Below are 27,420 nucleotides of genomic sequence, written 5' to 3'. Positions count from 1 at the left end.
TTGTGCATCTTCTTTCCAAAAGCACCATATGGTCAAGTGGAAGTGATGATGCAGGCCATGGATGTCCCCTGGAACTATCCAATAATTAGTTTTATACGGGCTTCGCTTCGATTATGGCTGGAAAAAAAATTGACTTAAAAATGTGGTCGAAAATATTGCACGCCTCATAAGCGAAGCGTTGAGGTGGGTATTACTGTCAGTTTACGCACACCGATTGAATCTCCAGCTTAAAATGTCACTTTTTTAATTCTTTGCTAGCTATTGCCCGCGACTTCGTCTGCGTTTTATTTTGTTTTTTGATGTGGCATTCATTTTTGATGTAGTTCTAAAAAAAAAAAAAAGTATTCAGTATCGCTAAGCCTTAAATGAGGGGTTTGCTGCTATCCGCTGAGGAGTTCTGTCCTCTATCTCCAATCACAGTTTGGGCAAAATTAAACAGATACTATAACCACTATAGTACAAAAATAATTATTTAAATCGGAATTATGGTGTAAAATCGTCAAACACTTTCATCCCCTCTCCCAAAGGAACCGAGCTTAATGTCGGGATAAAAAGTATCCTATATTATTTCTAACACTTCCAAGAATATGTGTACAAAGTTTCATGAGGATCAGTTACGTAGTTTTTGCGTGAAAGCGTAACAAACAAACTTACATTGACATTTATAATAATAGTAGGGATAGGGATAGTAGGGATTGCACTTTTGGATTTTCCAACTATTTATTTTTTTATTGTATCAATAAAATTGCTCGTCAGTCCATAGCAAAAGCTACGCTTACTTTATGGCTATATTTATTTATCATTTATAAATCCCCAGGGAAAACAGATATTGAGTGCGGTGTATACTGTATACGCAAGTGAATCCCGTGTTCTCACTAATACGTCTATAGAGGGGCATACCGAGTTTTCAGTGGGTGCACAAGTCCCACATAAATACTTTGTTTCCACCAACGGAGTGGTATGCGTCAGGCATTTTCACTGTATAAAAAAAAAAAAAAAAGGAAATATAGAAATGCTATGCTGATCAAACCGCGTAGTAAACTTTACTGTACTACGTTTAGTTTGTCTGTTGGTTTATTCATTTGACAGCTCGGAGTTCGGAACATCGCGGTTATTTTAAAGTAATCATACTGATAACTTTACTACGCGGTTTGATCAGCATAGCATTTCTAAATTCCCTTTTTTTTTTAATCAGTGAAACATACTAGTATTAGATTATATTATAGTTATATGGAAAATTTTTCGCTACAGGTGGAGTATGCTAATTGTTGTGTTTGTGACAGTGTTATTGTGAAATTATGTTAATATTTAAACATATACATTTTGCGTTGACATTGAATACATAATGTGCGACTATTTCCGATAATAATTTTATTTTTCTCTTTTATTTTTATATTTCTCATTGCCTCGTTGCTTTTGAACGTAGGTTCTTTTTTGTATGTTCGCAAAACCTATTTTTAACCTTTTATAACTTGGGGTTTGCGAGTGCAGGAAAAAACCTTAAAGTTTGTCTGTTGGTTTTGGTATTCATTTAACAGCTCGGAGTTCGGAACATCGCGGTTTTTTTTAATTTGTTTTTGTCAAAAGATGCACAAATGTAAAGTAAAAAAATTCTCGCCAAAACTGTATAACCAGTTTGTTGGCGCGTTAGCGATCATCTAAAATGCACCTAAAGCTAGAATATAATATAAAACTATATATATAGTATATCTTATTCCTAAAGAATAATATTTTAATAATAATAATAACAATAAACACCCGCTGCATTTACTTGGTTAAGGTCCGTAAATGCAGTTAAAACCAGCCAAGAGCTGAGAAATACAAACACTTCCAAAGATAACAATAATAAATTTTATTTCAGGCATAACCCATATACTAATATAAAAACTAAAATAATGAAATGAAACAAAACAAGACAAGTAATAAAATAAATATATAACAAAGTTAGGTACAACTAAGATTTTCTTTATTTCAATACACACATCGTCATCTAGTCCCAAAGTAAGCGAAGCTTGTAAGCAAAGCTTGTGTTATAGGTACTAAGATAACTAATAAATAATATACATATAAACACCCAGAAGCTAAATAACATTTATGTTAATCACACGAACATTTTTTAGTTGTGGAAATCGAACCCTCGGTCTTGGATTCAGAAAGCGGGGTCACTACCAACTGCGCCAATCGGCTGTCATATGTTAGTGAGGCTACGATAGCCTAGTGGGTAAGGCTTCTCCCTCCCTTTTCAAGGGACCGACTTCGATCCCCGATACGCCTCTAACTTTTCGGGTTTATGTACGTGTTGAATGTCATTTGTGAAAAAAAAGGCTAAAACAAACTACTACTCGAGGCTTATTGAACAGTAGAGAAATTAAAATGGTTTAGATCCACTACTACTACGTGGTGATTCGACCCCGTGCCTGGGGAGCACGTAAAGCTGTCGATCCAGCGCCTGATCTCCCCGGGGGAGTCGGAGATGCTGTCGCATCGGAGAATTCTAGCGCGGGAATGGAGAGTGCACCCGTGTACGCACACTCTTGTACAATATCCCTATCCCTATATCCCTACTAATATTATAAATGTCAATGTAAGTTTGTTTGTTACGCTTTCACGCAAAAACTACTCAACCGATCCTCATGAAACTTTGTACACATTATCTTGGAAGTGTTAGAAGTAATATAAGATACTTTTTATCCCGACATTAAGCTCGGTTCCTTTGGGAGAGGGGATAACTCCGACAAATTATAACCGATTTAAATAATTACTTTTGTACTATAGAGGTTATAATATGTGTTTAATTTTGCCCAAACTGTGTTTGGAGATAGAGGACAGAACTCCTCAGCGGAGCAGCAGCTAACCCCTCATTTAAGGCTTAGCGATACTTATTTAGTATTGCTTGCCTTTAAAGTTTTATTGGATCTACAACAAAATTTAATGCCACATCAAAAAACAAAATCAAACGCAGACGAAGTCGCGGGCAACAGCTAGTAACATATACATTGAAATGTTACATGAGCTTTGAATTTTTTAGAGGACGTAATTTTATTTTTGGGACATGTGTGGGAGGGATAGAAGAGTTAATAGAAGCTTAACCTCAAGTTAGTGGGGTCGCCGCCTTTGTCCCCCGGCCGCCATCTTGGAGAAAGAGGTGAAAACATTATGAAAATTAAGCTTAATTTGCTATAGGCCGCGAAAAGCAGGAGAATCTGTATGGTGTAATTTATAATTTCTTCGATCCTTAGACTCCACACCAAACAGATCTTCGGCCCCCTTGTGTAATAATGTACCCCCTACGCACGTTTTGTTCCGAAATCGGAGCATCCTCAGGAGATGATGACTTTACAATGAACACTTTTTTCGCGATATCTTAAATTAAGCATAATTTTTATGATTTATCTTCACTCAAGATACGATGGTTTTTGATTGCGGCCTATACGCAGCAATAACGTAAACGTGTTATAGTACTGTCAAAATAACATGTAGGTACCATTTATAATAACTCGCCTTTTTCAAATTTAATTGCAACATTGGGTGGTGACCCAATGGCGGGTGAAGCTGGTGGGTGCAAAATCACGTAAATATTGGCGTGAACCAACCATCACACTTTGGCATTTATAATATGGGATATATTTATATTTTTTAAATTTCACGAACTCCCCGGCGCAACGGCGATTACTGTAAATTGAAATCCTCGGCACGGGCTATTTGGGAAAAATAATAATAATAATTACTATTTTTAAGCACAAAATCTAATAAAATTTTCAATTTAATGTCAGTGTTTTAAGTCGAAAAATAACTACATGATAAAAAAAAACACTAAAATTTTATGTTGATAAACAAATCAACGATGTCGCCTTCACATTTAAAAAAAAACCTGTTATTTATTTTGAAAAAAAAAAAGCTCAAACCTTACGAAAACGAACTTCAAAAACTTTGACTTTTCGCACTGTGACGTCTATTTTTAAACCCTATAACACTCACAAAAAACACTCTTTTTAATTGGACACACGCGGAAAACACCCGAGTTCGTAACTTTCGCAAGTCGGAAATAAACACGGGGAATAAGGCACCCTTGTGTTATACACGTCCGTCCGTCGAGGCAGCCTGCGGTAGACTGACTGTCGACTCGTGAGCAGGTGTGCTTTAGATCGATACCGGATGGTGCTATGCCATAGTGAGTAACGCCGCGCTTTGGGCAGGTCATATAATAGGTACTGTAGTCTGTAGGATAAGGCCGCTAAACTGTTTACGTTGTTTTGCTATATTTTTCTTTTTTTATGTACTTTTTGTGGTGTGCAATAAAAGCATATTCATTCATTCGTACTGTGGGGACACCCGACGTCGGTGCTTATTTAGACGAGTGTCGATTTCTCTCAGTGTAAAATCACATATATTCGCATTTGACGGCCGATTGGCGCTGTGGGCAACGACCCTGCTTTCTGTGTTCAAGACTTTTGGTTCGGGACTCCCACAAATGGGAAATGTTCGTGTGATGAGCATGAATTTTTATCGGTATCTGCGTGTTGTGTGCTTGTATTTATGTATTCATACAAATATTCATCAGTCAACTTAGTACCAATAACACAAGCTACGCTCACTTTGGGGCTAGATGGCGATATGTGTATTGTAGTAGTATTTTTATCATAGGCTGCAACATGACTGCACGAGATGTTAGCGTGCTAACCAGTTAGGGGTACGGTTTTTTTTTTTTTTAATATTAATAGCGGGCAAACTAGCAAGTGGGTCACCTGATGATAAGTGATCACCGCCGCCCATAATCATCGGCAGCACCAGTGGAGCCACCGATGCGTTGCCGGCTTTTAAGGAATTTGTTTATCCGCCCCTTGTATTTTTGAGGAAACACATCAGATGGGAGATTGTTCCCTGATTGTGTGAAATGGTCTGGTATCTCGAACAGTAGAAGAATACCAGGTATCCAGGTAAGTTGAGGGTGGAATTTATTTCTGCGGCGTGAGGTGAGGTCAGAGAACAGGGAAGGAGGTATCAACGCAAACAACTCTTCAGAACACTCCATTATAGAGTCGATAGAACACACAAAGGGAGCTAACATCTCTTCGGTGCCCCAGGGACTCCAAACTGCAAGTCAATTTGGGATTGTCAACAAGTCGAACTGCCCGCTTAAGTTTATTTATTTATTTGTTTAGGAAGCCAACGTTATATACAATGTCTTAAAATTATTATAAACATAACAGTAATATTCTGAATTTTACATTGTATACACCACTTACAGGCTAACTCTGCATGCATCATGAAATATAAACGTAGACGTTCTTCAATATACAGAACCTAAAACTAAAGAGATAAATTTAAAGAAAATATAAAAGATACTACAAACTAAAATAAAAATTAATAAAAAAATAAGTTAAATTAAACGGTAGTTAAATTAAACCACGACCCCTAATCGGTTTCTATGTCGAAACCAGAGAGGACTTTATGGAACCTCCCACTTAGAGCACAACGCAGGGAGGCTTCGCCCACGTCTTATTACCAATCTACCGACAAAGCTTCGCCGCTGAGCGATTTAACGTTCCGGTACGATGTCGCGTAGAAATCGATTTGGGGTTTTGGTTAATTATAACTACCCCTAACAGGTCAGCCCGTTACCATCTCAGACTGCATTACTTACCATCAGGTGAGATTATAACAAAGAACAAACTAACAAAGTCAAAGTTAAAAATATCTTTATTCAAGTAGGTCCGGCTCATAGGTGGCACTTTTGATGCGTACATTACATGAGAATTACACGGTGGTGAAATGATGGCGATAACCATATTCGTAAACTTAAAACTAAAGCTACGAGGGATCCAAACGCATCCTGCTCTAAGAAGAAGCCCGCAACTAATTTAGTCGGGTGTTTTTTTTTTTGCTATCACCATCTCACATTGTCGTATAAAATTATTAGAATAGCAACCTGGTTAGAGCAATAATTCACACCCAAGCTTTTTTATCGTTAACGTAGTCCTTTATACTATAATAGGAGTGGAATACAAAAAAAAAAAAAACCTAGGTGTTAAAACCCCAGAGTGTTTTAACCACAGTCTATGCCGTAGAGCCCTTACATTCAGGACGGTGTTATGCAATCGTGAGTAATTTCACGTTTTCCGATTTACTTACTCCTTTTACGCTTTTCCGCTCCACTTAACGCTTATCTCTGCGTCATTTTGACGGTGCGTTATGCGTAACGGTTTGTTTGACAACAGGGTGTAGCTTGACAAAGTCATGTATCTTCCTAAGCGAATGAAATGTTTCTTTGCTTTATAATTGGAGCACGATGTAGAAGTTTAAAAATTCTATCACATTGGATCAAAGCAGGCGTTGCTTTGTGGTAATCCATGATATTCATCTACGCACGTTTCGCTCCGAAACCGGAGCATCCTCAGTTGACTATACAATGAACTTTGCAATTATTCATTGTAAAGTCAACATCTCCTGAGGATGCTCCGGTTTCGGAGCGAAACGCGTAGAGGGTACATTGCCGAGGATCTGTTTGGTGCAGTGGCGTGCATTGGGTTCCTTACCAGGGTATGCATACTGCAGGAAAATTGAATATAACGGCTAAAATTCTCCTCCTATACGGGTTTATATTTCGGGTATGCAGTGCTTTTGTGCATATATGAAGTGCACGCCACTGGTTTGGTGTGGAGTATACGGATTGAAAAATTATAAATTACACCGTACAGATTCTCCTGCTTTTCGCGGGGTAGGTTACATGCATAGCAAATTAAGCTTAATTTTCATAATAAATTCTCATAAATATATATCACATATATCTATAAATTTATGTTGGTATTTGTGTAGTTAATATGTAAATGTAGTATGTATGTTCATGTAAGTTTATATTACATTTCTTTTTTCGTTTTTTTTTTTTTTTTGTAACTTACTTTATGCACCATCCATTTTCCACTCTTTTATCGGCTTCGTACGCTCAGGTTGCCTTTAAAAGATCACTTTTAGTGATAAGGCCGCCTTTGCACCCTAGCACTAAGTACTATTACTGTTTTCCTTGTATTTTCCTTTTTTTTGTTGTGTTGCAATAAAGTTTTTCTATTCTATTCTATTCTAAATTCTATCATGTCTTCTTCGAAAATTTGTTCCCCTATGAATATTATAATACACGTGACAATATTGCGTACACACGATAAAATCCATGCGTACTGTGAAGAGGTTTTATAATTTTTTTTTTACTTAACAATAATTTATTAAATTACTGAGACGGCTTCCTAATGGAGGTCCCGTTTTTTTATATAATAACTGGCTGTTGCCCGCAACTTCGTCTGCGTTTGATTTTGTATTTTTAAAGCATTCAGTATCGCTAAGCCTTAAATTAGTATAGTAGTATTATATATATATAACATGTGACTGTCAATTAATTATAGAAAAATAATTTGCAATAAAATAAAATTGCGACTATAATTAAAAATCTAAACTATCCTATCTCTTAAGTTGGAACAGACTGCTCACGGTGTGCCAATTTAATTTAAAATCGGTTAAGTAGTTTAGGAGTCCATCGCGGACAAACATCGTGACAAGAGATTTATATATATTAAGATTTGGAAATTATTCTTTCTGTATTTTCTCTTGGCTGTTATGTGGCTTCGGCTAGTTATGGTACGATGTTAGTTAGGGTACGATGCCGTGTAGGAACAAATATTGTGAAAATTAAAATTCAGAGCATCCTCAGGAGCAGTGGCGTGCATAGAGGGTATGCACAGTGTATGCAGATGATATAAAATGAAGAAAATCTCCAGTACGATCTATAAAAAACTTAAGGATAGGCATTGCAAGTTTTATAAAATGCCTACCCTGAAGTATTTATAACTAATACTGGAGATTTTCCTCATTTTATATCATCTGCATACCCTGTGCATACCTCTATGCACGCCACTGCTCAGGAGATGTTGACTTTGCATTTAATATTTTGAAAAAAATCAAAATTCAATTGATTGAATTGGAATCGAATCCACGGCCTTGGACTCAGAAAGCAGGGTCGCTGCCCAGCAATTCTCTGTGGTCTGCCTGTTTGTAGGAGCTCTACCACCGGTTCGGAAGGCAGATTCTACCGAGAAGAAGCCGGCATTTGTTCTTTAAATAATTTTGAAGACTGTCGTAACCGATAAATAGCTGGTGAAAAAAATAAACACTTAAAGTTGAGCAATACGTAGGTGCGGTATAGGCGAGGCCCGTAGTTAACAAACTGTCAGATAACTTATTAGTTATTAGTAACTGTTTACGACGTCCAAGTGGCATGTGAGCAAGTGGTACCACGTGATTGCATTTACCTACGACACATTTTTCATCCGCGCTTCCCATGCAAATATTAGTTAATAGAATATTCATTTGATACGGCTATATTCAATTTCAAAATTTCTTCATTCATGTAGATAGATAGATAGATAGATAAAGTATTAATAACAAAACAAAGAAGAAATAACAAAACAACAAATATATATATATATATAAATATATAAGATGCGCAAAGGCGGTCTTATCGCTTTAAGCGATCTCCTCCAGAAAACACTTTATGGTAGAGAATTAGGTTAGGGAAAACGGGATAGTGCAAACAGTGATACAATTAAGTTTAAATTTTTAATACATATAATTATAATATATATAACATATATATATAAACATACAAAGGAACATACAGACAGTAAACATATTTAAAAATCGAAATCGAAAGAATTTTATTTATCTAATATGATATATCATATTAGATAAATAAAATTCTTTCGATTTCGATTTTTAAATATGTTTACTGTCTGTGACTGTCTTATATCTCTCGGCAATTCATTCCACAGATTTACCACTTTTACAGTAAATGAGTTACCATACGCCATCGAACGACTGGCAGGAACGTGCAACCTGTTATCATCTTTAGCCCGTAAAAAGGGTCATGTCGGCCTATCACAGGCACTTATGAAGCGTTCATACATATATGTTTAAATAATGCTAAGGGGATGGTGATAGCTTCGTACGCCAACTTAAACCTAAAGCTACGAGGGTTCCAAACGCGCCCTGGTCTAAGAATAGCCCACAACAAACGTAGCCGGGTAATTTTTTTTGTTATCACCATCTCACAGTGAAATTATATTAAGCTATGAAGTCACACCCAAGCTTTTTTATCGTTTAAGTAATAGCTTAACATTATAATAGGATTTTTCTGTAAGCTTACGTTTCATATAAACTAAAACCGATTCGCGACTTTACCTCCGTGCGCGAAGCGTTTTTGCGTTACCCATATACCTAAAGCCGCGTTAAAACCGATTGGAGGTTAAGTTTTCAACCTAGAGGTTGGGAGGGAGTTACATTAAGAGGCAGTTTATGGTTTTTTGTATACATGAAAGAAGCATCCTTGACTTTATTCATTAATTTTTCATTAATTTTTTTTTGTTACCCCCTTTTTTTGTTCTAAACGTGTACGTGTATATCTAAATCACAGAGTCAATTGCTCTGGTAGCTTTCCTAACTACCGTCAAGATTAATTGGCTGTGGTAAAGTCGCGCAACGCGCTATGCAGCGAGCTATGTTGAGAGTCTCTCTTCGGGACAAAATTCGCAACGGGGAAATCCGTAGGAGAACCAAGGTCGCCGACATAGCTCAAAGGATTAGCAAGTTGAAGTGGCAGGGGGCGGGTCATGTCTGTCGTAGGACCGATGGCTTTCGGGGCAGACGTGTTCTGGAGTGGAGACCGTGAATCGGTAAGTGAGGGACCTCCAGCCCGCTGGACAGATGACTTTAAAAGCTGGCTGGAAGTGGCTGGATGAGAAAGGCGGATGACCTTGTGAAGGCCTATGTTCAGCAGTGGACGCTGGGCTTTTGATGATGACGATGATGATGATGATAAGATAATAGTGGTGATTATTATATCCTTCTAACTGTCAAGTTAAATAAATAAATAAATATACCACGACGATACACACATCGCCATCTAGCGCCAAAGTAAGCGTAGCTTGTGTTATGGGTACTAAGATGACTGATGAATATTTTTATGTATGACTAGCGTACCCAGCCCGCTTCGCCGGGCTAGATTTTGCTTTATTTTATTTAAACAATATACTTACATCATTTAATTTTTAATTTAAGTCTCATAATATATTAAATCATTTATTTGTCTCCGTATTCATTATCTTCTATGGTGTACATGGGTGCAGATAATGATCTTCACCCATGTACACCCAACAATAGAATATCATCATAGTAAATAAAAGCTGTATTTGACGGTTTGACAGTTCAAAAATAGGAGTGCTCCGATCGTCACCAAACTTTACAGGATTACTCGCCAGGTCAATCCGGAAATTCCCTGAAAGTTTCATTGAAATCGGTCCAGCCGTTTCGGAGCCTATACGGAACACACTTTCTCTGTTATATATATAGATATATAGATAGATATACATAAATACTTATAATGTACAGATAAACACCCAGACACTGAAAAACATTCATTTTCATCACACAAACATTTTCCAGTTGTGGGAATAGAACCAGAAAGCAGGGTCGCTGCCCACTGCGCCAGTCGGCCGTCCAGTTTTCTCAGTAACCACTAGAAGTTGCACATACAAGGCTTATCTGTTTTCCATACAGTCACATATATGTATATCTTTTGGCGGCACGTTTGATGCTATGTACAAATAGTTAATACAGTTTTACAAGCGGAAACCGTGAGCCTCCCTGCATTCCTAGATAAACTTGTTTGAAAAAAAAATGACACATTTTTACTAAGAATTCGATTAATGGAATTGTGTCATAGTTTTAAACAGAAAGTTATTGAATTTTTTTTTGGAAAAATGTAAAACATGCAACCAATTTTATTAAAACTACATACCATTTTATTTGTACCTATGCAAAAAAATGCACTAATAAGTACTTATACTGATTGATTATGAAGACTACTGAATTTAACTCTGAAACGCTATGGTTGGTATCGTATACAGATCAGATTTTTTTTGAAGTAATACTTCTTTAGGCGACACTAGGGAGTATTCGTATATTTAGAAAATAGCACCTGTTACAGTTTTAAAAACATACAGCAGAAAAAATTCAATTCAAATTCAAATTCAATTCAAATTCATTCATTGCATATTACAGGTCAGGTTGGATAGAATTATACGTATGAAGGCCCAATGTATATTGCCTCTTTGGGCGTGCAACAATTACAGTGTAGGTTTTATATTTTACAGACTAAAGTTAATTATTTAGAACTAGTACATTAAATGTCATATTTAAACTAATTATAAAATTCATTAATATTATAAAATGTATTGTTAACTAAAACTTTAAAAGACTCTTTTTTAAAATTAATTAAATTATTTTCCCTTACGATCTTTGGTAACTTATTATATACTAGTCAATACTTGACAGCGCCGCCTGGTGGGGAGTTACATCAATGGACATAGCATGTTCGTTTTCTCCGTGGAAAAATACATGGTCATACCAATTTTTATGACAATCGGTTGAACGGGGCGGAAGTCGATACTTGACAGCGCCGCCTGGTGGGGAGTTACATCAATGGGCATAGCATATAAACCTTCTCCGTGAAAAAATACATAAGCATACCAATTTTCATAATGATCGGTCAAATAGTTTCTGAGTTTATCGATGACATATATACAAACATCCTCTTTTATATATATAGATTTGTATAGCCATCACACAGACACTTTTGTTAAAGAACGCGGTTTTGTGAGGGGGTAACCTAAACTTATCCCTACAGCGTTCTCGTTTATGCCGCTCAAATAAATTCTCATTGTTTCTTAGAAATAATATGTATATTCTACCGACATAGCATTAAAAAAAATCTACGAAGTTAGTTGACGACCTCCGTGGCGCAACGGTGAGCGCTGTGAATTTAAGTAGGAGGTCTCGGGTTTGATTCCCCGGGCGTCTAACAAAGCCAACAAGAGGGGCATGCCGTGGTGGTTTTCGGTTTGGGTATACCTCTTTCCTGCCTAAAGGTCGGAGGTAACAATAAAGCTTTTCCACCACGCCAAAAAAAAAAAAAAAGGAGGTCCCGGATTCTGAATTTTGTTTAGTCTGGGCTGGTGGGTGGCTTAGGGCGTGGCTAGTTACCATCCTACCGACAAAGACGTGCCGCTAAGCGATTTAGTGTTCCGGTGCTATGTCGCTTACAAACCGATTTGGGATATGTCTAACATACTCCCTTACAGGTTAGCACGCTAACATCTTAGACTGCATCATCACTTACCACAAGGTGAGATTGCAGTCAAGGGCTAACTTGTATTGCAATGAAAAAAAAAAAAATTAAAAGTAAATGGATGTTGCTGTTGCATAAAACCGTCCAAATCAAGTTTTAGTCTTTCAATGAATTAATTTACATGTATTGCTGTTGATTCGCTCGATCCGTGTATTGGTATGCAGTGTTTTGCTATTACACTGTTTACTGAGAGCGTTTCTCGAGTGTCGACAGACGAAATCGACCTTCGATTGACTGCGTACGAATCTGTTACTAAGCGTTCGTGCACTACATACAAGCACAAAAGCACTGCTCACCCTAAAATTTTTGCATAACTCACAAAGGGAAAGGATACGTACAACGGACGGTTCCGGCCGACCAAGTGCGGAGACAAGAAAGAAGGAGAAGAAGAAGAAAGGGAAAGGATGTTTCCATCTTATGCATACCCAGCTCAAAAATCCTGTGCACGCCACTGCTTACATGGGTGTAAGCAGTGGTGCTCAAACTACCTTTTGCTCGATATTTCAAAAAACTCTCGGAAACTTACTTCGAGAAGTCTTCTTTTCACTCACGCAACCTTAGCGCCACTCTCAACAAGGAGAGGCCTAGACATATCCTTCACGACCCTGTTAATCAGAGTACTGCTGACAATGCTCCCTATCAGGACACACAATCAACCTTTTCACAGCGTCTTCGCCGGCGAAGACGAGGTCCCCGACTTCTGACGTCACCGGGACGTGGGTTCAAACTGTGGCCTGTTTGGTACATACGAAATTGTTTGACCCGCATAATTGCGTATGCACCAAATCGGTTATTACCGGTTTTAATATTTAAAGAAAGACCAAAAAATTAATTGCAGCGCCACCTACCGGGTCTAGTTTTACTTCAAAACTATACGCGGCTGGGCGGCTCGCGGTATTTTTCTTGCTTTCAGCATTTCTATACCCGTCGTAACCGACATCCCAACCCTCTCATGGTTGCGGCTTCTTTTCACTCACCCAACCTTAGCGCCACTCTAAACAAGGGGAGGCCTAGACATATCCTTCACGACCCTGACGATCAGATTACTACTGACAATGCTTCCTATCAGGACACACAATCAACCTCTGCGCAGCGTCTTCGCCGGCGAAGACTAGGTCCCGGACTTCTGACGTCATCCGGACGTGGGATCACACCACGGCCTTGGATGCGTGCGAACTCAGCACCGTCCCTGTTACTCCAATCTGTACTATGGTTTTACACGAACTACTATGGTTTTACTATGGTTTCATAAAAACTACGGTGGCTTTTAAAAATAGTGTTTGTAAAGTAAGCCTTATGATACGTCGCTCGATATTCACCACTGCACCGTAGAGATCCAGAATTGTCAGATCCAGAATTGTCTGTAAACAATGATATTGCAAAATATTACATTTTTCAATTATTTTATTGATTGATAAAAACGTGCTATTGATTTTGAATGACTTTATGCAATATCTTTTAAATTAAATTCCTCAAGCGACTGTCGAAAAACCGGCCAAGTGCGAGATCGACTTTGCAGACTAAGGGTTTCGTACCAAGTTCGTTACTATCTATATATACCTATACTTATAATAAAACTGTAACTGTAAGATTTTTGTACATTTAATATATTTTGGAAATTTTGACCGCGGGTATGCTTTATAATCGATACTGAGTCCACAACAGATTTTTATTTCATTTTTGTCTGCCTGTCTGTCCGGGCATCACGTGAAAACTACTGATTTAAATAAAATTTGACATAGTGGTAGCTGATATTACGGGTCAACATATAGGATACTTTTTATCTATGAAATGGAAAGAAATTTATTGTTATTCTTCTTGTATTTATGTTTTCAATTTATATTATAAATTGTGTGCAATAAAGAATTTATCTATCTATCTATCAAATTTTTTATCAATTTTACTTCATAGCTCCGTTAAATTTGAACCGATTTTAATAATTCTTTTCTTATTTAAAAGTGCAAACTATCGTCATATTTTAATGAAGATCTGATAAATATTGTCGGGGATAAAGGACATAACTCTTCACAGATAACAGCAAGTCGCAAGGCATATGGGACAACAATCGAATGCATGCGTTTGGAAATAAAACTGGACCAAGAACTAACAAGGACCATAATTGCAGTGCCAGACTGCAATTACGTTCTTGGTTTTTTTAAGATATTCAAACCGATAATAACCGATTTGATGCAGACGACGTTGCGCGGGTCAGCTAGTTATATATAATTCCAGTGTCACTATGTCTGTCCTTGACAATTAACTTCGTAACCGCTGAACCGATATCAACTTTTTTTTATTTTAAACTAGCTGATCTGCACAACTTCATCTACACCAAATTATTACCGGTTTTACTTAAAAAAAAACAATAATCTAATTCAGAGCCTTTGAAGTGAGTACCATAGAGTATAGACTATAAAAAAACCCTCCAAAAATGTATTCTATTTGCACGAGGGGAGTTCTCAGGGTTGAAGCTGCCTTCGTTTCGGGCGCCCCTAAAACCCTCGCTACACCCAGGATTCTAGGTGCAAAACCCTCGCTACACTCAGGATTCTAGATGCAAATCCCTCGCTACACTCAGGATTCTAGAAGAAGAAGAAGAAGAAGAAACACTTTATTGCACGTAAAACATACAGGAAAAGAAACAGTAAGGAGTATACAGTACACAATGTAGACATGCAAAGGCGGCCTTATTGCTGCAAGCAATCTCTTACAGGCAACCTTTGTAGATAGAACTTACAGCAAGAGAACCTTTGTAGATACATAAATACTAAAATGTAAAGATATAAATACATATATAATTTAAATAAATATACGTAATATATAAAATATACCTACATGATATATAAATAGAAAATATACATAATATATATAATAGATTCTAGATGCAAAACCCTCGCTACACTCAGGATTCTAGGTGCAAAACCCTCGCTACACTCAGGATTCTAGATGCAAAACCCTCGCTACACCCAGGTTTCTAGGTGCAAATCCCTCGCTACACTCAGGATTCTAGATGCAAAACCCTCGCTACACTCAGGATTCTAGGTGCAAAACCCTCGCTACACTCAGGATTCTAGGTGCAAAACCCTCGCTACACTCAGGATTCTAGATGCAAAACCCTCGCTACACTCAGGATTCTAGGTGCAAAACCCTCGCTACACTCAGGATTCTAGATGCAAAACCCTCGCTACACTCAGGATTCTAGGTGCAAAACCCTCGCTACACTCAGGATTCTAGATGCAAAACCCTCGCTACACTCAGGATTCTAGATGCAAAACCCTCGCTACACCCAGGATTCTAGATGCAAAACCCTCGCTACGCTCGGGAATACCCAAATGTTGATCAGTCTACTATTTTGATACGATTTAACGTTAATTTCCCGTTGTCGACTAAAAAAAAACGTACGCGTGCTCGATAAGTGAATAAGATTTAGATAGACGGATAGAAACGTGATAAAAAGTATTGGTACAGTGTTTTGTAATTAATTTCCTCACAGTTCAGCAGAAATGACACTCTATTGTCTGTCGACTGAGCAATACATAACTGAATCTACCTTGCGTATTGCTTTCCGATACAGTCGGCTAGCCACTCTTGTAATAGGCTTATTGCACTACGAGTTAAACGAGAAGGTGTAACATTTTATTTGTGGTAATAGAACTCGCGGGCATAGAGGATACCCTCTACAGGTATTTCAGCTTTCGTGAAAGCTGAAAAGGAAAATGTATCTAAATACTTGGATCTTGCTCACGAGATTACCGCCATGTGGAATGTCGAGTCGATAGTTATTGTTCCGATCGTCGTTTCAATCAATGGTCTTCTCGCGAAAAGCTTCGACCAACATCTTAAGAAGCTTTCGCTTGGTTGTTGGATCAAGGGTCGGATACAGAAGGCAGTAGTCCTTGAAACGGCGCGTATTGTGAGGAGGTTCCTCACTCTGGAGCCCTGACCGCCGGTTGCTTGGGCATTCAAAATCCCCGCTAGCGGAGGGTGTTTTTTTTTTCTTATAAATTTTTAATTGTGTTTTTAGTTTTTGTAAGCATTGTTAGGAATTTAAAAAAAAATGAAAATCAATAAATGATAGAAAAATAATAAATAGAATATATAGAATAATTCTTCTGCCGCCAAGCATTCGAATTCATAATAAAAATGTTTTATTCATATATACCTTATCACAGGCACTTATGAAGCGTTCATACATTTAACATGTTACACTAATGTTAGTGATGGTGATAACTGCATTCGTTACCTTAAAACTAAAGCTAGGAGGGTTCCGAACGCGCTCTGGTCTAAGAAGTACCCACAACAAACTTAGCCAGGTTTTTTTTGTTATCACCATCTCACAGTCTCAGAGTTAATGTTTAGCTGTGAAATATTGCTGTGTCCAGTCTGAGGGGCGCACAGCTCGGAGAAGCCATGGACGTTGGGGTCCCAAGGTGTTGGAATGGCGTTCACCAGTAAACGCAGCGTTGGTCGGCCCCCAACGAGGCGGACATCAAACGTGTCGCTGTGGGCCGCTCGTTTCCAACGGATCGTGGATTCTGGAACTGCTGGACAAAAGACATATGTCCAGCAGTGGACATCAATCGGTCTAAGTGATGACGATGAAGAGTCTAGACACATACGCCTCTATCCATCCAGATTTATGTCTTGCGTGAAAAATAATCCACCGTAATCGAATCCGAGACCTCCCGCTACCGCTGCGCCACAGGTCAAGAATGGCCTGTGAGTAATGCGATTGCAAAACATTACATTTTCAATTAACTTATTGAACGATAAAAACGTATCATATTAATTAAAACGCCTTTATGCAATCTGAGACTACTGGCGCCGGATTTTTTTTTTATTCCACTACAAGTTAGCAATGCAATCTCACCTGGTGATAAGTGGTGATGCAGTCTAAGATGGTAGCGGGCTAACCTGTATGGCAGTTATATATTGAATACATACCCCTAATCGGTTTCTACACGTCATCACTTTGTCGCTTAGCGGCATGTCTTTGTCGGTAGGGTGGTAACTAGCCGCGGCCAATGCCTCCCACCGGACAAAACTTTCTTAAATTGAAGTTTATTAAAAGTTTAAAATTCATTCAAAATTCAAAATTCAAAATTCATTTATTTCAAGTAGGCCTAATACAAGCACTTTTGAAACGTCAAGTCTGTCCGTGTGTAGTGACTCTACCACCGGTTCGGAAGGCAGATTCTACCGAGAAGAAGCCGGCAAGAAACTCAGCAGTTGCTCTTTTCCAACATCAAAAATTTACATTTTATATTTTAACATTCATTTTTCTATCTTGTGAGAGATGAAAGCGGAGCCGGATGCTTCCAAGCAACCTTGTCATTAAGAAACTCATCAATTGTATAATAACCTCGCTGTAATAAAGTTGCAACTACTGATTAGGAAATCTTTCCTATACAAAAATTCATCGGTTATTACTGTAACCCACCGAGTCGCGTCGTCCGCCTGCTCTATTTCTTCGTTACCCAGCTACTCGTGATGGTCAAATGACATAGGAATATACTATTATTAAATGTATGAAGTTCTTCTTAGTGCGGCGTCAAAAAAGATATTTCTGACCATACCCATAGTAAAAACTAATATACTTAATTTATTTGTGAAAACTGAGGCTATCATACGAAAAAAATGTATTCTGACATCGTTCTGACCAATAGACTTCCATCCCCTGTTTTATCCCTATGGCGTTAGAATTTTTATGAATTCTAAAAATAAATACCTAAATACCAATTTTAATCGTTATGACTTCCCATCCCCTATTTAAACAGTAGCGTGCACAGGGTTTTTGACCAGGGTATGCATGAAGAAGGAAAATGGCATAAAATTATAAAATCCTTCCCCTTCACGAGTAATACAAAAGTTTTAGGGTATGCAGTGCTTTTGTGCATGTATGAAGTGCAAGCCACTGTATTTAACCCTCTTGGAGGTGAAAATTTGATAAAATTATATAGACTATCATCATCACATAATGACCCACTACAACGCACGGGTCTCCTCACACAATGAGAAGGGGTTAAGGCCGTAGTCCAACCACGTACCCACCACTGGCCCAGTGCGTATTGGTGGGCTCCACACACCTTTGAAAACATTATTTAGAACTCTCAGACATGCAGATTACCTCGCGATGTTTTCCTTCACCGCTGAAGCAAGTGATATTTTGATTACATAAAACGCACCTAACTTAGAGAAGTTAAAGGTTCTTGCTGGGATTCGAACTCGGTCCCCCGGAAAGTCAAGTCGAGCTCCTTACCAATGCGCTATCACCGCATAAGGATCCGCAGGGTGATTAAGTATCTCGCGACAGTAATGCGACAGGCGTAAATCTTGCAATCACTGCTGTCAAACGTTACTTTTCCATACAATAAATAAACAAAAGTGACGTTTGACAGCAGTGATTGCAAGATTTACGCCTGTCGCATTGCTGTCGCGTGATACGTAATCACCCTTCCGTTCTTGTCCGTGATCTTCTAGTGGTTTAGGACCCTACGTTGTGATAAAGCATGTAGCCTTCTCCAAGAATTGGCCTATGAAATGAAAAATCCGACTCATAGTTATAGAGATTAGCGCGTTCAAACAAACAAAACAAATTCTTTAGCTCCATTATTAGTATTGATATATGGAAGTATTGAATGTGGTGATTTTTTCAAAGCACTCTACAGGTATGTGCTAATAACATATCCGTTTAAGGCGAGCGCACATTAGAAAGTTCGTTTGCGCTGCGTGATAACTAAATTGGACTAGGAATTTACAGTGTCAATATTTCTAAATGTAGGATTACTTTAGGATTAGAAGCTGCAATAATTGAAATTAACATGTAAGATAATAAATATAAATAAATATATACTACGACAATACACACATCGCCATCTAGCCCCAAAGTAAGCGTTGCTTGAGTTATGGGTACTAAGATTGTTGAAGACGTTGAAGGCCCTGACGGATGAGGCAGTTGCCGGCATTCCCGCCGTCTCCTTGGACGTCAAGAATGCCTTCAACAGCCTCCCCTATGAGACTCTTCTTGAGGCGCTCCGGTACCATGAAGTGCCTCCATATCTCAGGAAGCTGTTGGAGTCGTACCAACAGGATAGGTGGGTATCTTGGGCAACGAGCACGGCGGAAGGTGCTCAACGGGGTCCCGCACGGGTCGGTTCTGGGGCCGGTGTTGTGGAACATAGGTTTCGACCGGCTCCTGCGGGCCCCTATGCTGCCTGGGACGAAGGTGTTATTCTATGCGGATGATACCCACGGTTTTGGTTCTCAAAACCGAGGCCTTTTTCATGTCCCATGCAGAGGTCCTCCACGAGGTGCCCACATGACCGTCCAGGGTGTTCAGGTGGAAATAAAGGCCCAGATGAAGTATCTGGGCGGCCTCACTCTGGACGGCCGGTGGAGTTTCAGAAGGCACTTTGAGCTGCTTGCACCCAGACTCGTTCTGGGAAGCCGCTCTGGGAAGGCTCTTGCCTAACGTCGGGGGGCCGGACTCAGCCTGCAGACGTCTGTATTCGGGTATAGTCGGGAGTATGGCGCTGTGCGGGGCTCCAATATGGGTGCACGCACTGTCTTCGCAGAACATTACAGTTCTGCGAACACCACAACGCGTAATTTCGGTGCGTGCGATCCGGTGTCTTTGACGGCATCCATACTTCTCGCTGGTGACCCGCCGTGGGACCTACAGGCTGAGGTGGTCGCACAGGTGCATCGCTACCGGTCAAGGATTAAGGATATGAGGACTCGAGGGGAAAGGACAGGACTTGAGGAGTTTGGGAGACTCCGTACCGTCGGGAGGGAGGTCCCGGTCTAAAGATGGAAAGAAGACCTTGAGTCTCCAAATGCGGGCATCTGGACGGTGGGAACATCCGGCCCCACTTAGAGCGGTGGCTGAAGCGGCGCAATGGCGCGCTGCCATATCGTCTCGCGCAGCTGCTCACCGGACACGGCTGTTTCGGTAAATACTTGCACGGGATAGCGAGGAGGGAGGCCTCGCCGATCTGCCACGAGTTTGGTGCGCCTGAAGACGCGGCGCTCCACACTCTGGCATTATGCGCGTCATGGGCGCCGTTGGCGATTTCCACAACTGGAAAATACTTGTGTGAGGAACATGAATGTTTTTCAGTGTCTGGATGTTTATATGTATATTATAAGTATTCATTAAAATATTAATCAGTCATCTTAGTACCCATAACACGCTTACTTTGGGGCTAGATGGCGTTGTGTGTGTTGTTGTAGTATATCTATTTATTTTATTTATATCTACAAGTTTTCATCTGAATTCAACGTCAGATTCGTTATGAAAAAAATTCTAAGTCATTATGCTTAATTACACACAAATTATATCGTAATTTGTTAACTTTATTTTAATTGTTATGGAAAAGTAATACTACTCTTAAAAGAAGGCTTCAGCGATATATTGATACCACTTTGTTTCTTACCGAAAATAAATATTTTTATTTTTTATTTTATTTATTACAGCAATCCGAAATTCGAGGTAGGGGACAATTTTCCTAATTTGGTTCTGTAACGCCTGTGATGTAACGAAATACAAGGGTATTGTGTAGCTAAATCTATTGAAGTTCGTTTATAGATCTTCTAATTCCTCATTTCTGTAAATACAATTTAGTGAAAACTGAGTGTTAACGCAAATGCACATTCCATTAATATATTATAAGACTTGTAGCATATTATGATGTCATCGGAATGGTCGAAACAATGCAATATTACTTAGAGTTAATTCGAAACTGCAATGGTTTAATATGGTGTTTAACTTCAAGTGACTTGCTAATGGCTTAGTGCAGGGCTTCCCAACCTGGGGTGGAAAGTACCTACAGTGGTCAGTGGCGTGCACTTCATATATGCACAAAAGCACTGCCTGTTCAAGACAGTATTGCGCACCTGGATTTAAATCTAGTAGACCGATATGCGCGGATAGCTGTATAACTTCGGCTGCTACGTACAACGGAAGGTTCTGGCCTACCAAGTACGGAGACAAGCCCAAAGAAAGAAGAAGAACAGAGTGAAGAAGAAGAGTGAACTTTGTTAAACAAAATTTAATTGACTTGTACCTTTGTTGTTTTTGTCTCTTTTATTTATTTTTTTCTTGTGTGCAATAAAGTATTTTTGATTGAAGAACTTCAGCCGCTACCAATATGCGGGGTTCGGGGGGAAACAACGCGCCGAGCGGCTACTTACGAATGTTACGGACATTGCGCGTCTTACCTTCATACGCATTGCAATCACTTTATTAGATTTTTCGGATAACCTTTGTGAACTGTGTTACTTAGTATTTCTACAATAAACGAATCTATGAGTACAGTGCTACTATTATTTGGACAGCCAGAGCTCCCTCGAAACCTAAATAGGGTACCACTGCCTACCCTATGGCTCCACCGCTGCCTACCCTATAATTGATATATATTATCTCTTATAGTAGGAGGATTTTTGCCATTTTATGTAATTTTCCTGCTGTATTAATACCGTGGTAAGAAACTCCGTGCACGCCACTGACAGTGGTGAACCGCGACGCGCTCCTTACTTCGGTTACAGTAATTTTATAAAGTGGGTAACTAATTGAACTTTTTATAACTATAATTCAAATTCAAATTCAAAATTCATTTATTTCAAGTAGGCCTAATATAAGCACTTTGGAAACGTCAAGTCTGTCTGTTTGTAGTGACTCTACCACCGGTTCGGAAGGCAGATTCTATCGAGAAGAAGCCGGCAAGAAGCTCAGCAGTTGCCCTTTTCCAACATCAACATTTTACATTTTAACATTCATTTTTCTATATTGTGAGAGATGAATGCGGAGCCGGATGCTTCCAGGCAACCTTGTCATTAATAATAATTCACGTTGGCCAGATATTTTATTAAATTTTTTAGATTTTTTTTTACAAATACGCTTATAATTATTATTTAGTTAATGAACAGTTTTCAGGAAACGATTTAAATTATATTTGATTAACAACCAATGTTCATGACATTGAGTTGGTGGGTATTTCGATATAAATATGACTGCATTATCGATACACTCCAGTCCTACATGGACTCGAACTAAGACACCATTAGGTATCTTTACCTAACGGTGTCTTAGTCGTTATGAGTATGGAAAAAAAATTTTTTTTTTCATTATTACTGTATTTTAATTATTCTGTTGTATAATAGTGTAGATGGGTCATATGTACCAAATAAGAATATTATTATCATTCTTATTTAAAAGCACTTTTGAATAGGCAAGTCAATCTGTTTGCACTGACTCTACCACCAGTTTGGGAGGCAGATTCTACCAAAAAGAGCCGGCAAGAAACTCAGCAAATTACTCTTTTTCAACATCATTTTGCAGTTTCACCAAGTACTTTCGACGGCCGACTGGCGCAGTGGGCAGCGACCCTGCTTTCTGAGTCCTAGGCCGTGGGTTCGATTCCCACAATTGGAAAATGTTTGTGTGATGAACATGATTGTTTTTCAGTACTGGGTATTTATCTGTATATTATAAGTATTTATATGTATTATATTCATAAAAAATATTCAACAGCTATCTTAGTACCCATAACACAAGCTACGCTTACTTTGGGGCTAGATGGTGATGTGTGTATTGTCGTAGTATATTTACTTATTTATTTATTTATTTATTTACTTATCTATTTTAACTAGCTAGGTTGGGGAACGGACGCCGTGACAAATTTCTTAACTTGTTAATGCGCTGCTGGCTTAAAAAGGTTGGGAACCCCTGGCTTAGTGGATAAAATCATGTAACTAAGATGTACCAGGTTTAGCCGTTCGCCATGCAGCATTAAGCACCTATTCACATTAAAATATAGTCAATAACCTACTAATATTATAAACGTGCTAACTATTGGCGTTATTAGAAGGTTCAGAGTCACTCAGTGGGCGATGGAGAGTGCTATGCTGCGAGTATCTCTACGTGATCAAATCAGAAATGAGGAGATCCGTAGGAGAACTAGAGCTACCGACGTGAACTGGCAATTGGCAGGCCACACATTTCGCTAAACCGATGGACGTTGGGGCACGAATGTGCGTTTGTCAGTACCTAACGAGGTAAACAGACGACGTCAAGGGAATCGCTGGGAGCCGCTGCACTGGAAGTAAGCGGGCGGATCGTGGATTTTGAAACTCCCTACATTAGACCTATGTCCAGCTGTGGGCGACAATCGGTTTAAGTGATGATTATATACTTGAAATTTTATATATATATACTATAATATTTATATACGCAAAATGCAGGAGAACCTGTGTGATGTAATTTATAATTTCTTCAATCCTTATACTCCACGCCAAACAGATCTTCGGCAATGTACCCTCTACGCACGTTACGCTCCGAACCCGGAGCATCCTCAGGAGATGTTGACTTTACAATGAATAATTTTTACATTAAATAACTGTTACAGAGTACAATAAAACAGATCCATTCCCACCGATATGACGTTATGGATGTTAAACACGCGCGTCAGCGGTGCGCGCCTTTTTACACGCTTTATATTAGCTTCACTTGTATGTATGTTTGTAACCGACTTCTTTGGGCGCGATTTTGACACACTTTAAACGGTCAGATTTCTTTCAAACTTTGTAGACATATCGAGGACCGATGACAATACACTAATCTGAAAAGATTATTCCAATTTTCACTATAAAAAATAAGATTTTTTACTAATTACTACAGTGCCATCTAGACCCAAATGTAAAAAACCTATGGCGTTTGCGTACCTAACAAATTCCACAGAAAACATTAAGCTACTAGATGGTAGAGGGCGTTAGCTGTTACTATTTAATGGCCTGTTTTAAATCATAATTAGAACTTGCATTTCGAGAGACGGGCACACTGAATAAAAAAAAAAAACATTTTATCTATATTTTATCTCTTTAATGGTGGATGGGTTACCGATTAATTTTGCTTTAATAAAAATAATAGATCAAGAAAAACTAAAAAAAAAACGCTTTGAAAAACTAAAAAAATTATTAATAAACTAAAAGAAATAAATTAGTTTAGTTTTTTATACCAAGCGTGTTTTTTAGTTTGTTTGAACTATTTAATTATTAAGTTAAGCACAACGTAGTGTGCGCACGCCTTTACTATCGAAATACCGTATAGAACACGATCAACTTGATCCAATAGTAAAATTGCGAATAACCTTAAATACATGCCATTGCGTGAATCGGATTAAAATGGAGGGTTCCGCAGGTACAAGATACAGGTCTTACGTTTCTAACCTACTGTTGTGGGTTAGAAGCGTAAGGCAACGGTACATACCCCTATTTCACGAAACACTATGAAATTCAAATTCAAAATTTATCTGTCTAGTTTATAAGCACTTATGAAACGTCAAGTCAGACAGTATTTACTGACTTCGGAACGTAGATTCCACTGAGAAGAGCCGGCAAGAAACTCAGCAGACTGCTCTGTGTGACTCTGAAATGATGTTTTTCAACATCATTTCACAGTTTATAACTGTCGACGTCGATTCTGAGTCGAAGGCCGTGAATTCGATTCCTAAAAAATGTTTGTGTGATCAACACGAATGTTTTTCAGTGTCTGGGTGTTTATCTGTATTTTATACGTATTTATGTATATTATTGATAAAATTATTCATCAGTCATCTTAATACCCATAACACAAGCTACGCTTACTTTGGGACTAGATGGCGATGTGTGTATTGTCGTTGTATATTTATTTATTTATTTATAGTTTTTACTGAAAGTAACTAAATTAAATTTAAGTGACTCCTGTCATTGAATATGGTACGCGTTGCTTAGCGTAGGTATTACGATCGGTGGACTCTACACGGCTTTGAGAACATTATGAATGACTCTGTTTTCCTTCACCTTTGAAGCAAGTGTTATTTTAATTACTTAAAAGGCACATAATTTAGAAAAGTTAGAAGTGCGTGCTGGGATTAGATTTCGAGCTTCTACCCAATGCGCTATCACCGCTACACATAAGCATTGCCTAACCTTATTTATTTTTATATTACTCGCATAGGTGAAGATTTATTTTAATTTCATAACACGTACCGGATTACGTATGTCGCGACAGCAATGCGACAGGCGTAAATCTTGCAATCATTGCTGTTAAACGTCACTTTTGTTTATTGTATAGAAAAGTGATTGCAAGATTTACTCCTGTCGCATTGCTGTCGCGATATACGTAATCCGGTACGTGTTATGAAATTAAAAAAAAATCTTGCCGCTTTATGCTAACCCATTGTTAAACCACTGTTAAACCGATGAATTCATTGCTCCTAATTCGCGGTAGAATCTACTGAAATCGAAAGCGGTTATGTCACGATCCTAAGGAACCCTGATATCGCAGGCGCCCGTGACCAAGTGTCGATTTGAACACATCAAAGGTCTCTGTCTTTACCTTGCTAATAGTGTGCGCTGTTTGTATATCATATTATATGTTATACTAGCTTCTGCCCGCGGCTTCGTCTGCGTTTGATTTTGTTTTTTGATGTGGCATTAAATTTAGTTGTAGATCCTTAAATGAAGGATTTGCTGCTGTCCGCTGAGGTGTTCTGTCAACTGTCAACCACAGTTTGGGCGAAATTAAACACATATTATAACCTCTAAAGTACAAAAATAATTATTTAAATCGGTTATAATTTGTCGGAGTTATGGTGTTAAATCGTCAAACACTCATCCTCTCTCCAAAAGGGACCGAGCTTAAAGTCGGGATAAAAAGTATCCTATATTACTTCTAACACTTCCAAGAATATGTGTACAAAGTTTCATGAGGATTGTTTAAGTAGTTTTTGCGTGAAAGCGTAACAAACAAACTTACATTGACATTTATAATATTAGTAGGGATACTAGCTCTTGCCCGCAGCTTCGCTCACGTTAAGTTCAATTTTTGATTTGGTAAATTTTTAACTACAAAGGTTAAGAAAAAGTCCGGCTGCTAATAGAAAAATAAGAAAGAATACAAAATTGCTTAAAAAAATCAGAAACCTTCATGTTGGAATTTTTTAAATTTGTGCAACACGTATTTCTTTATTTTTAATCGAAAACCTAAAATCAAAGTTTCATGGACGTAACTTGATAAATAAATTGATAAATTAATGATTTTATACAAACTTTCATCCCCTATTTAACCCTCTTAGGGATGGAGTTTTCAAAAATCCTGTATTAGCGGATGCATACGTTGTAATAACCATCTTTGTGCAAAATTTCAGCCCGATCCGTCATCTGTGTAGAGCTGTGCGTTGATACGAGTAGATCAAGCTTTTAATCATACATTTAATCCTTTATAATATAATAGGATTTTTCTGTAAGCTTACGTTTTATATAAACTTTGAACTTATTGAGAGATATCTCAACGATTTCATCGGGTAATCTATATATGTTTATAAAAGAGAAAGTGTGCGGGTATGTTCCGTATAGGCTCCGAAACGGCAGCACCGATTTCAATGAAACTTTCAGGGAATCTCCGGATTGACCTGGCGAGTAATCCTGTAAAGTTTGCTGACGATCGGAGCACTCCTATTTTTGAACTGTCAAACTGTCAAATACAGCTTTTATTATTATTAATTTACGTATTCCGTATACATAAACATTGAGTCCGTTAATCCGCAGTAGGCCAGCGTGGTGGGCTCCGACCTAAACCCTTCTGAGAGGAGACCCGTGTCCTGTATAAGGCCGGTAACGGTTTGATGATGTCTTTTATTAAAATAAATGTATCTTAGTATACCTCGAGGATTCATATGCTCAAGGCCAACACGCACAAAGCCGGGGCGTGTGATCTAGTATCTTGACGAAAACGTGACTTTAAGGGCGTGACATGTTAGCCTACGGTAAAGGCTGTAAGATATGCCAATTATCTGTGTTGCAGTCCAACTGGGAAATCAGGGCACTATCTTAAATGACCAGTGTATGTATATGTATCATCTTTATCATCATATCCATACCCATAACCGTCCCAGTACAGGGCACGGGTCTCCTCCCACAATGAGATAGGCTTAGGCCATATCGCCCCAGTACACGGCACGGGTCTCCTCCCACAATGAGATAGGCTTAGGCCATATCGCCCCAGTACAGGGCACGGGTCTCCTCCCACAATGAGATAGGCTTAGGCCATATCGCCCCAGTACACGGCACGGGTCTCCTCCCACAATTAGATAGGCTAAGGCCATATCGCCCCAGTACAGGGCACGGGTCTCCTCCCACAATGAGAAGGGCTT

The 27,420-nt window shown here is 38.6% G+C and overlaps 2 protein-coding genes across 2 annotated transcripts in view; one reads left to right on the top strand and one right to left on the bottom strand.

The window, feature by feature from the left end:
* The window catches only part of LOC120635735, a 62,735-nt gene extending 58,634 nt beyond the window's left edge, over positions 1 to 4,101 (bottom strand). Inside the window, exon 1 of the mRNA XM_039906863.1 lies at positions 3,906 to 4,101. The gene's annotated coding sequence lies outside the window, so the exon portion shown is untranslated. The remainder of the gene's footprint in view (positions 1 to 3,905) is intronic.
* Positions 1 to 27,420, top strand: part of LOC120635734 — a 127,936-nt gene that overhangs the window by 64,217 nt on the left and 36,299 nt on the right. The gene's annotated exons all lie outside the window — the stretch shown is intronic.

Source organism: Pararge aegeria, chromosome 27 (genome assembly GCF_905163445.1).
Source record: "Pararge aegeria chromosome 27, ilParAegt1.1, whole genome shotgun sequence".
Lineage (NCBI taxonomy): Eukaryota > Metazoa > Arthropoda > Insecta > Lepidoptera > Nymphalidae > Pararge > Pararge aegeria.
This window is presented reverse-complemented; position numbering and strand designations above follow the sequence as displayed.